Source organism: Mytilus trossulus, chromosome 4 (assembly GCF_036588685.1).
Source record: "Mytilus trossulus isolate FHL-02 chromosome 4, PNRI_Mtr1.1.1.hap1, whole genome shotgun sequence".
NCBI classification, from domain to species: Eukaryota; Metazoa; Mollusca; class Bivalvia; order Mytilida; family Mytilidae; genus Mytilus; species Mytilus trossulus.
The window spans coordinates 67,128,851-67,142,436 of record NC_086376.1 but is presented as its reverse complement, the minus strand read 5'-3'; the positions used below and the strand labels follow the sequence as shown (position 1 = coordinate 67,142,436).

The 13,586-nt window shown below is 31.4% G+C and overlaps 1 pseudogene; it reads left to right on the top strand.

Moving 5' to 3' along the window:
- Positions 1-203: 203 nt before the first annotated feature.
- LOC134715798 (arrestin domain-containing protein 3-like) lies at positions 204-13,086 on the top strand (annotated as a pseudogene).
- The last annotated feature ends 500 nt before the right edge of the window (positions 13,087-13,586 follow it).

Here is a 13,586-nt window from a genome sequence, read left to right as displayed (position 1 = left end):
GTATATATATCAATCTATGTCATATTTTAAGTTTCCTCCTGTGACATAATCTTCGATGAATAATCAATTGAAGCCAAGGCCCAGGCTGTCACTATATATGGTAGAATTATATAATCTTTAAAAAAAAATGATCAATTTAAAATTTCCCGCGCAAATATCTTTATGGGTCATTTTCCAGCATCTGTTTTACTTCCGGTTGCAGTGATTGGGGAAAACAAAATGTCGCTCGACAAACCAACTCCGGGACAAATACTTACTATATTCTTTGTAGACGACCCTATATAGAGTTAAAATGGGAAAACTAAAATGTTTTGAAATCATTCTTGCGGGAAACAAATCTGTTTTCCACCCAGGCGAAAAAGTATGCGGGAAAGTCGTAGTCGATCTGAAGGGCGACATGAAAATGAGATCTCTGCGCATTTTTATGAGAGGGGTAGCAAAGGTACACTGGACTGAATCAAGAAGTACAGGCAGTCGTCTTGGTTCTTACACTGAACATTATAATGCAGAAGTGGAATATTTCTTTAAAAGACAAGTTCTGTTTGGAGGAGGTAATTTTCTTGTTGGTAAACAAATGAACAGCTGATGAAACTATTTCAGAGACAGATCAGTGGTACCCCAAATTATACGGCCACTACCAGTGTAAAAATAGATTTATGAATGAGGCCTTACCAAAAAAAAATGTATAGGCCACACTGAGCCTTGTTTGTCAAGATGATTTCTCTCTGTGATAAAGTATGCAAGAGAAAGTCTACTTTAAACCCACAACTAATGTGTCAGCAACTCAACATAAATTTTTATTTATACTGCAAAAAATGCCAATTAAGTTTACCTCGACATGCAATTTACTATGTTAGCCAATAACTTGGTTGGTGTACAAAATTCGTAATTTGTGCATTTTCTGGTACATTTCTGGTGTGCAGTGGAGTCCCAAGTGTATGTGGGGCTGGGGAAGTCACCCATTAACTGATTTCATCATATCAGCACAGTAATACAATTAAAATTGTTCTTGTTATTGTTATTAGACTTCTGAAAGGACATGAAGGATAGAAAAGAATAAAATTGATAAGATCAAGAGTTAGTTAATAATTGCAATCCTGTGAATTACAAATGACAATGCAAATGTGCCATATTTGGTCAATTTAAAAAAAAAAACTTGTTGTGAAATGACGATTTAAGTCAACAAGAAATTTTGAAAATTGCTAAATCTAAAAATAGAGTATGAAAAATTTTAAGCTTATTCATACAATGTACATGTTATGGTCTTAATTGTTTGTAGATTTGTATAGATGTTTTTACAGATTAGTTGATATTTTGTAGAAGTATCAGAAGGAAGAGATACACTGACAGAAGGTAGACACGAGTTTAGTTTCTCCTTTGATTTACAGATGGGGTAGGTTTAATCTGTATTTAGATCATAGTTTAAATTTTACCATTTATACCTGTTACACAGCTGTTTCACCTCTTGAACTACCCATGGTGTTCAGTCTTACTGGGCCTCGGTGGTGGAGTGGTCTAAGTATTAACTACTGTTGTCACTAGCCAGTCAACACAGAGGTTGTGCGTTTCGAACATGTATGATTGTCAATGGGACAACTTTCCACCAGATACTAAATGGTGTAAAAGTTAATAACTATCATGACTATGGGTCACTACAGTAAAAAAATTAGCAACGCCAATACTCATTTTCATTATATAAATTGTATACATTTTTGCAGTGAACTAATGTGTCAAAACATGTACATGTAGCTGTGTAATTTCAAGATATGATATAAACATGTATCACAATTATGGTTATGAAAATGTTATGTAATTTGATCAGTGCTCCAGCTAGAATTCAAAAGGGGCAGAGTGCCAGTGGAGGGCAGGGTATTTTTTTAGCATCTGAGAAGGCACTGCTCATTTCTTTGGTTGACGTCCCTGCGTGTATCACGAGTTCACTTAATGTTTTTCTGTATATATTGTTAATAAAGATGCATAACAACAAGTTAATTTCAATGTACTGCATCATACTTCATGTACTTATATTAAAGTATATGTATGCTTTGCATTTTCCAACTCAATTCACAACATAGATTCAATTGAATGTGCACATAGATAACAATATACATGTGATATAAATCAAAATATGTGGTATAAGTGCCAGTTAAACCACTCTTCACCCAAGTTATGATGTATTAAAAGTTTAAAACAATTATAGGTCATAGCATGGCCTTTTACACAGAGTCTTAGCTCACATCAAAACTGAACCAGCAAGCTTTAAATGGCCCTAATTTAGTTAACACACATGAGCAAGTGTCTATGATGGGCCTTTAATGAGTTTGCTATGCATTTTGTTGTAAAATAAATGTGATGCATGATTTTCTTTCAGAGGTATTGCAACATCATTTGAGGGAAAACATGGCAGTATACGGTATTGGCTAAAGGCTGAGATGGACAAACCCTGGTCATTCAACCATAAAACTAAGAAAGCTTTTACAGTCATTAGTCCAATAGATATAAATAAAGCAGAATACCAGGTTTGTACATGTATATTGGTATACAATATATAGGATCAAAAGTTGTGATAGGTATGGACTTGTGTTCTTGGCACTGATTCTTGTGCTAGTAATCTGTGGCCATAACAGTGTTCCAGCTAGGATTTCAAAAGGGCAGGGTGCCAATCCTGAAAAGGGCATTTAACGCGTGTTATGATAATATGAAAAGGGCATATTTTAATAAAAGATGTTAATCAAACATTGTGTTTATTCGTTGAATCACAGGTTATACAAGAACAAGATCATTAGCCCATATATAACTCTATCTTTCTACTTTTAAGCAGCTTGTCACACAAGTTTTTTTTATCTTTGCTTGGCACAGTTGAACTTTATATGCAGTATGTTTTGAAAGGTGACCTGTTTCATACTGTTTCTATGGTCTGCCACATTTTACCAGTTTCACCTTCTACCCCTGCTGTGCTTAATGGCAATACAGCACAAAAAAGCTGTGCTCAGTAAATTGCAAAATTTTTGGATATATAGCAACAGTGAAAAATTGCATCAAAAATAAAGAATACAGAAAAAGATGAACAAGACCCTCTTTAACTTTTCCCATAACTCAAAATAAATACCTAAACATATATATTCTTAAGCAAGAAGTATGTAGACATATTTTAGAATATGTAAATGGGTTACTCAATGCTAGGAAAAAAATCAGATTGAGTTATCTTTCTTTATTCGGGTGTGCTCCTTCTTTGGAGGATTATAAACAGCATGTAAATATGATGTAAATATGATCACAATATGGTGGCCGATTTTGTTATTTTCGTATCAAAAATGAAGGCAGTCAATGACAAATATTATAGTTTTCAACTTTCTATCATTACGTTTCCTCCATGAAACTTCGGCAAACATCGCAAATTGTGCCAAAGTTGTACGCACATTTCTTCAAAGATAATTGCCGACTGACCGATTCTATTTGAATGAATTAATGTTGATGATCACTAATGACCCATCCGATAAACGGATTACCTATAACAACAGATAATGACACCAGTTGTAACCGTTGATTAGCTTGGGGTCGTAAACAAAGTCAAAAATTGGTGTCTTTACTTTTCTAGAATTCCAACTGTCCAGGGAAGTTTGTGCCTATTTCATTTTGATTTTACAAACCCTTCACAGACTATACCTATTCTGAGATACTTGAAAAATTTAATTGACTGACAAAGACCACTTTAATTTACCTCCAAGTAGCTTTGTAGATTTCTCTACACTGTCCTTCACAGAAATGTTTTAAGAATTTGTAAGGGGTAGCCCTTCTTTTGGAGAGAATTATTCTGACAAGAAACAATCCCTCAATTTTCAGAAACACAAGCAGACTAGGTGTTTAATTATTTTCACTTTTTATAAAAAATAAAGAAATAAAATATTATCAATTCACACACATATATAACACGTTGATATTACAGTCTATTTATAGAGTTAAAGAGTCCAAATTAAGTCATTTGAAGAGAATATTCTCCTGTTCCTTTGAACCAGTGCTAGGAGCTATATTTTTAATGTCCATTTCTGATGTATCTGCTCCATCTATAGATATTTTATGATTAAGCAGTTTGTAATTTTGGGAATGCAACTTTTTAAAACAAAAGAATTCAAATGAACAGCTGAAAAATTTCTGCAGATTGTCACTTAAGAGAGCTTCTGTGTGTATTTGTCTTTTTCTAAAAAAATCTTCAGGGTAAAATTTAAAGACATTATTATTAAGTGACATTATACACATAATTCTGGTTCTAGTACCCAGATATTGACACCCTGTTGTTGATTATCATAGGCTTAATTTTCCAGTTCAAAGACCAATTTACAGACATAACAGGATTATTTTTTTAAATATGAAAATTAAAGTCTTATTTTGTTTTCTAAGATGAATCTAATCAAAATTCTTCATTATAAATTTATCATAAATTTGAATAAACTCGACTTTTTTTTTTATATATGTTAACAATGTCCATTTCATAAATATTTGTAGTCATGTATGATAAACAACGCAATTACATGGTTTTATAAGTCAAATTCAGGTAATGGATAGATCCAAGTGGATCAATAATTGTTATATTGATTTTATTCTCAGCAGTGATCTTTAGCTGAACAAAAGTTATCAACAGATAAACAGTTCATATAAACATCACAATTAACACACTTTTAATGCTCGAAGTTGCAATTTAAGCGCTGCAGGGTCAAGATAAATATTCCAAAAACTGTAGTCTGTCATATCTGTCTTTAGAAAACACTGCTGTACAGAGAGGATGTAATCTCAAACTCCCAACACTGATTCTGGTGTACCACAGTGTCACACTGTGAAACACAGATTTTCCCTCCCAAAAAACACCAAGTAATTACTCCCATCTGGGAGGGTTTTATGACCTGTTGATTGCAGGTAAAAGTAATAAAAATCATCTAAGCATGACTACATGGTCTGACAGTGACATCTAATTACATAACAACTATTCTCTCACTTTTTCCTATTTCAACCATTTCCTATTTTAGTTTTATTTCTGAAAGCTATAAAAAAGTTAATGAAATGATTTTAAAAAAATGATATACAAAAAGTATTTTTAGATTGGAAATTTATTTACATTCTTTCAAAATCTCATAATTAAGAATGGCAACTTAATATTTACAATAAGTTGTATTAATAAATACATGGTTTAAAATATAGAAGTAATCATACAAAAAAATGAATAAAATAAAATAATGTAGATAAATTTCATACATATTTCATATACTAATATAATCTTCATTTATTATTTAAATTTATAAAAAAGGAATTCAATAAATTCAATTAAAATATATGTCTTTATTTTCTATTAATTATACTCCACTTACAAATGTCTTTTGGTTATTTTAATTATGTTCCTTACTTAGGTATGAAAAGCCAATACTGTCAGAATTAATGCTGAATATATTTTTAATAAATATTTTTAAATAAGTTGTGCAGGATTCTTTAAAAAAATCAGATTATAAGGCCAGGATTTTTTAATTTGTTGGTTTACGGATCCGCCGACCCGATATTGCCGATTTCCAAAATAAAAATAAAATCGAATTTTCAGGCTTTTTTTTATTCTCGCCGACCCTAACAAATGCATTATCCCTGAAAAATAATTAAAATATCCTTTTTTATGAAATGAAATGCATTAATCACTAACAGAAGTGATGACACTTTCTGTTGAGAAAAATGAAACTTTCAGTTTACGTTTCTAAAAATAGACAAATCAATTATTAATGACCTTGAAATGTCGTTTGCGCAAATAATTTTGCGGAACGAAACCTGTGTTTAAAACCAATTACACAATAAGTTCGTTTCCCTTATTTGTCACCAGTCCGTAAGATGCATGTTCTCATATTAATAGACTTGTCCAAATGTGGACAGGTGGAAGTTCAAGACATCAAGTTAAAATACTGAATTTTAACAAATCATTTGATATTTTCTTGTTTTACAGATAATAAAAAAATATCGTCCATTTGGATAAAAAACGGGAATGCATGATAACAGATTATTTAACCTGATATTCTCGTTTTTCCAGTGGACGAGTCTATTACGCTTTTGACACGTGTGTTGAAACTTATTTTCGTACGAAGTTTTTACATTTTTTTTCTTTATCAGTTTTCGTGCTTATTATTTTTCACCAAGTTTTGATTAAAAGCTAAGTCAAATAACTGACGTGAATCTGTTTTTCTTGTTTGTGAAATGACGATTTAATTTCGTCTTTGTCAGTGTACCCCCCTTTTTTTACGGGAAATTATTAGACAATGTCATGCGATGTTTACAGCTGAGCAATAATATTTCGTCAAACTAAAATTTAAGAACGATGAAAAAATAGTATGACAAACATATTATTAGAAAGGTGAAATATATTTTTATTTTGCATATGTTTTCTGTCTTGAAAGATCTTTTTTTTTCTTTTTTTTCCCGACCGACCGACCCGACTTTTTCATGGAGAAAATCCGTAAACCAACAAATTAAAAAACCGTGGCCTAATATATCTTTTAATTTTAACAAATCTCAAACTTTTCATCATTTTTGTGACTGACATTTAATGACAGGAAACACAAGAAATGTTTACTGTAGTAATCAACTACCGGCACACTTCAAAGGTAAACATAGCAATAAAAATCATGGTGTTGGGAGAAACCACACCAAGGTAATAAACAATTTAGGAGTGTAAGGGAGGAATTACTCCAAGTTTCTCCCAATTTCCTCCCAAGATTTTGAGAAAGTTGCTGGAGTTTCCTGGTGTGACACCAAGTTTTTACACAGTGTAGGGAGAATGAGATTACATCCTCTTTGTGTGTACTGTACATCAACATTTCAGAAAAAACACTTTATTGCTAAAATTTTGCTCTAATCTTTCTGTGTGATTATTTTCCATCTTATGATACTCAAGTAGTTTTTCTTTTCTCTTTGATATTTTGCAGGTAACTTTATTTTTTAGTATTTTAACATCTTTAACAGTACTCTGTAATTATACCTATTATGTATTTTCAGTTATGTGTTGAGAGCAGTATAGAGAAGACTTTGTGTTGCTGGATGTGTACCTCAGGACCAATTAGTATGACAGCAAGATCTGATCGCAGAGGGTATTGTCCTGGTAAGAATAACCCAGATGTACATTATATACCCGACTGTTTTGTCCATGTTAACTAATTTTTATCTTTGCTTTTATTTTCACCAAGAGTCATTATAATCTTAATGGGTTATATACTTATATGTTTTTTAAATGAACCATTGAAATTGTAAATTCAGAAATGTGTACATGTGAGTTATTGAGATAGTTGAACAATGAACATATTTGTGATATTGATTATTTGGATATCAGAAAATGTTGCAAAGAAATAATGCTATCAAATTTGGAATGCAAGTTTTAATTTTATAAAAATCGTCCCAATTGCAATTTTCACAATAATCATGATAATAAAAACATGGTAGAAATGTCTTAAATAACAGTATCCACATTTTACATAATTGTACAACATTTTCAGAACTGATGCATGATAATCTTAAAATACATTTTTTGTAAAAAAATGGATTTTCTGACTGAGGAATTGAAATGAATTTGATTTATAGATGTTGGATCCTAATCTAATAAACATGTTATTACATTACAGGAGAATCCATAGCCATCTCTGCTGAGTTTGAGAACCACTCATCACGGACAGTGATTTTATCAAACACAAGCTTTCTTTGCCAATGGTAAATCAAGGGTCAGAAGGACAAAGTTCACAGTATTGACAGGTTAGATAAATTACATGAATATTGCAAGTAATAATGAGATGCATATGTTTATAAAAAATTTAAACATAAAATTTATAATATATTTTTTCAAAATTTTAAAGATAAATGATTAGACTTGTCAGTTGATAAATACTGCCAGTAGCTGGTTTATAGTATCATTCAGAAGTTCTGGAGTTTCATTGTGGGAATGAATTTAAATTTGCTGCTCTGTACATAACCCAAATAATTTAGTTGATGTTTTCAGGATTGCCAGTTGCTCCCCAATCACATGGAAGTTGGGATTCACAGCTGTTAAAGATCCCTGCCGTTTCACCTTCTATCATTAACTGTTGTGTGATGAAAGTTGACTATTATATTAAAGTAAGACCATTTAATTAGTTTTGTCATCAAAGTGGACTATTAAATTAAAGTAAGAAGTAATAAATAGTGCTTTATACAAAATGATACATGAACAGATTAGTGTAACTCTGTCCCAAATCAAACTAAGGCCACGGTTTTTTAATTTGTTGGTTTACGGATTTTCTCCATGAAAAAGTCGGGTCGGTCGGTCGGAAAAAAAAAGAAAAAAAAGATCTTTCAAGACAGAAGACTAATATGCAAAATAAAAATATATTTCACCTTTCTAATAATATGTTTGTCATACTATTTTTTCATCGTTCTTAAATTTTAATTTGATGAAATATTATTGCTCAGCTGTACATCACATGACATTGTCTAATAATTTCCCGTATAAAAAGGGGGGTACACTGACAAAGACAAAATTAAATCGTCATTTCACAAACAAGAAAAACAGATTCACGTCAGTTATTTGACTTAGCTTTTAATCAAAACTCGGTGAAAAAATATATAGCATAAAAATAATAAGCACGTAAAAACGTCGTACGAAAATAAGTTTCAACACACTTGTCAAAAACGTAATAGACTCGTCCACTGGAAAAACGAGAATATCAGGTTAAATAATCTGTTGTCATGCATTCCCGTTTTTTATCCAAACGGACGATATTTTTTTTTTATCTATAAAACAAGAAAATATCAAATGATTTGTTAAAATTCAGTATTTTAACTTCAAGTTGATGTCTTGAACTTCCACCTGTCCACATTTGGACAAGTCTATTTATATGAGAACATGCATCTTACGGACTGGTGACAAATAAGGGAAACGAACTTATTGTGTAATTGGTTTTAAACACGGGTTTCGTTCAGCAAAATAATTTGCGCAAACGACATTTCAAGGTCATTTATAATTGATTTGTCTATTTTAAGAAACGTAAACTGAAAGTTTCATTTTTCACAACAGAAAGTGTCATCACTTCTGTTAGTGATTAATACATTTCATAAGAAAGGATATTTTAATTATTTTTCAGGGATAATGCATTTGTTAGGGTCGGCCAGAATAAAAAAAGCCTGAAAATTCGATTTTATTTTTATTTTGGAAATTGGCAAAATCGGGTCGGCGGATCCGTAAACCAACAAATTAAAAAATCCTGGCCTAAAGCCTTTTGAAAATTCTTTAGTGTGTGGACATATGTTGGTAAAATTTCTTTTCGTTTCAAGTTATTCTGATGTGAACCACTAACTTATCACTAGATTTATAACCTATGATGCCAGAGGTAAGAGCAGGTCTTGGAGCTGATCAAAACAATCCTGCTTTCCATTCATTATATAGATAAGAAGATGTGGTACATGTATGATTGCCATGACACAACTCTCTGCAAGAGACAAAATGACACAGAAATAAACAGCTATAGGGCACTGTAAAATTATGCCTGTCGAACATATGAAGGGTACATTGTTTGTGTCACCAATAACCCCAACTATTTCTTCAACTTCATTTAAACACAGATTAACAATAAGGATCTATTTGAACAGATTGGTTTTATTTTTCATCATGTGTGATGCTTCGATTATTTTTATCATGGAATGCTACATGCCTTTAAGTAAAAGTTTTTTAAGTTATCTGCATCTCTCACAGTTTTCCATAAACAAATTTCAAACTTTGCACATATATTACTGTGGATTCATTTATTTTCATGGGTATCAATTTTCGTGGATTAAGGCAAACTTGCATTTCGTGGGTATATGATTGCGTGGTTTAGCCAATCTATGCATACAAATTAAAGCCTATAGAAATTGTGTAATTCGTTGAACATTTTAATTCGTGGTTCACCTGTAACTTTGGTATCTAATGAATAATAATGAATTCGCAGTACTTTTTTCATTTGTCATTCCATATTGTTTACTCTACCATGTCCAATTTATTTTCAGGTGGCATTACATATACCTGGTGCTTATAATCTGACATTGCATTTACCTTTAGTGATAGGAACTGTGCCCTTTCGACAAGGACCAACTAGATACACAAGTACCAGGTTCTTCAATGAAACATTTACAGACTACCAAAACAGGACAACATTACCTGTACCTCCACCTTATAGAGAAACTATCACACCTCCCCCACCGTTTGATGGTAAGTTGACCTCAAGTTTTAAAGATTGAAAACCATATATTTGTATGTTAGATGGTATGCATGAACTGACATCTAAACTATCACACATTCCCAACGTTAGATGTTAAGTTACCTCAAGTTTTGAAGATTGAAAACCATTATATCTTGTACTTTTGATGGTATGCATGTACTGACATCTTCATGGAAAACTTTTATCATCCAAAATTTTTGAGTTACAGTAATTTAGATGTGATAGTGTTAATTTATGAGAAACTTGATAAAATTGTAGGAATTTGTGAAAAGTGAGGTTTGTCTTTTAGCAGTCATATTTGACACAATATTAATATGACTCAGATATTCTTACACAAGTTTTTTAACAGAGCTATTTTTTTTTAGCTTCAAATTTGATGTCTTCTAAGTATCACATATTTTTGAACAATCAAAATTACACAAAATGGGTGTATTGTAGGGTCGTTTGACAGCTGCTTGTTATATAAGCGATCAATCCTCTTTATTAGTTTAAATACTATTATTTCTTAGCCCTTTCCCCTTCTGAAGTCTGAAAGTATATATATACCCTGCTGACAAGGTTGGCCATTCATAAAATTATAAGTCAGATAATAAAAATGAATTTATAGAAGATCAGTACGTATTAATAAATGCCTCCCCAAAAAATACACCTATGTCTGTTTCGATTACCTTACCAACATTTACAATGTAATTGGACTTTTTTGTCATATATTGTCAAAATTTCAGGTTGTCAACTATATAGTTCTTGAGAAATAGTTATGAACATTTATTTTATTTTGCCTTTCTGTAGATTTGTAACATTTGTAACAACTTTACCCTTAAACATAACATACTTCTTAACCCATTCCTTCATAATGACGCCTTTTGATGTCACCCCTTTACTCAATAGGACACCTTTTGACGCTTGTGCAGTACCTCAGTTGAAACAATTTGACCACAAAATGTCTGCATCAGACTTATTAAATTGGTATCCAATATGACTTAAATTTATTTGAAGAAATATTTGTTTTTCATAAACATAATATAAAAATTGCATTAAAATTTATTTTTTTAGATCCACCAACTTATCATGAGAGTGTAGGTGGCGCTGTTAGATTGGACGATGAAGATGACGATGATGATGAAAATACATGTAATATGGGAGACCTAACATATACACCTATGTATAACTATGTATATAATTATAGACCACCACCTACTTACACTGAGGTATGGAGATTTACTTAGATATAAAAAGAAAACAAAAACACTTCTGTGCAATTATATTTTTTTAAACAATATGGAAATTCAACATTTCAATTTCTGTGGTGCTAATTTGTCTAATGGAACCTGAGTGAAATTTGAAAATAAGGGCTGGTTTACTGGTAATTAGGCTGTTTGATCATGTTTTTATGCCCCACCTATGTTCGTCCCACTTGAGGTTTAAGTTTTTAGTTGAGGTAGTTTTTGATGAAGTTGAGGTCCAATCAACTTGAAACTTAGTACACATGTGCCCTAAGATATGATCTTTCTAATTTGGCATTGATTTTTTACCCCAATTTCACAGTCCACTGAACATATAAAATGATAGTGCAAGTTTCAGGTTAAAATTTTTGGTCAAGGTAATTTTTGATGAAGTTGAAGTCTAATCAACTTGAAACTTAGTACACACGTGCCCTATGATATGATATTTCTAATTCTTATGCCAAATTAGAGTTTTGACCCCAATTTCACGATCCACTAAACATAGAAAATGATAGTATGAGTTGGGCATCCGTGTACTATGGACATATTATTGTTTGAAATATTCCAGCATATCAATATATTGACATGAACCCATTTGAGAAAGATAAAGTAACCAGTAAATTTTTAATATAATAAAAAAAATTGGGATTGTCATGTGAGAGACACATGTGGCCTTGGGATGTGTTCTGCTCTATGATCTGGTCCTTGTCACTTTGACACATTTAATACTTGTTTTCATTTTACAATTCTATATATTGTCATAGCTATAAAGCACCCTATTGTCTTTTCAGGAGGACCCTCATCCAATTAGTTTATGTGATGTACCCAGAAGGTTGCCTCGTAACATTGATCGGTGATGACAAATATTTCAGCTATTTCTCAGCAGTGCCTGTTTATATTTTATATCAAATGGCAGTTTTGATACCAGCCAAAGAAAAGGGGGAATGTCAACCTTGAAGACTTCAGCTGGATGGAAGTGGAAATATTTGTTCAGGTCTCAGGATGTTTACCTAATTGTTGTTAGAATTTTACATTGTGGACAGAGCTCATACTATTTTCTTGTAAAAGATATGTCACACACTGAATTTACAATTGTAATGTCAACCATTGTTTATGTATGTGTTTGTTAAATGGAATGACTAAACCACTGTAAATCCACCAGTCAACTGTATTTATATTATGTAAAGAGTTGTTGTACTTATATTGGTCAATTTTGTTTATGGAGTAATCTATTCTATCATTCAAGCTTAAAAGTACAATTAATATTCCAGGAGGGATACTATTCTATTTGACATTTTTTTTTGTGTTTGAAACCTTTTTTTGCAGAAGAAGACATAACGATCTCACAATCTGTTTTTTGAAGTTATCAACATTTAGGTTCAATTTATTGAAGACATCAATAAATTTATCAAATCTGATGGAAATTATATTAAAGAACAATAGAATCTGGTTTTTTTTATGATAAAACTTGGAAAATGGCAAAATGGCAAGAATACCATGTTGAATGGCAGTTAATGGGACCATTTCAGAGTCTTTGTTCACGTTATATGTATTAAGGCTAAACTACTGTTCTATAGTCTATAAACTGATGAAAGTATTATAAAGGAGGGTAATCTTATTTTTTTTTTTAACAGAAAAAGAATACATGTCTCACAATAGATTAATCTTATACTTGAAATTACAGATAATGCAGATTAATACAAAATTTGTAAGACATGATATACTTTATGATGCCCCTCATATAATGGCTTTGCTAGTAGATTGTGCTAAGGTAATTGTATTACCTTAAATTCAATTGCTTTAAATAATATTATACAATATTTTGTGGCAACTTATTTGATGTTTTAATATAATTAAGGGTATACTTGTAAGAAGCAGTACACAAGGGTAATAGGCAATGTTATTAGAATGTTGTTTGTTTTTAACAATCTAGTATGAAATTAATTGATTAATTTCCTGTGTAGATATTGCAGTAGATGTATGTATTAATTATAACAAGATATTCAACATCTTTACAATAAAACAGAACCATCGAAACTACTGTACATGTTGTAATAGCTTACTACAAATAATATTATACTTATATTGAATTATTGGTGTGAATAATAGCATGACATTA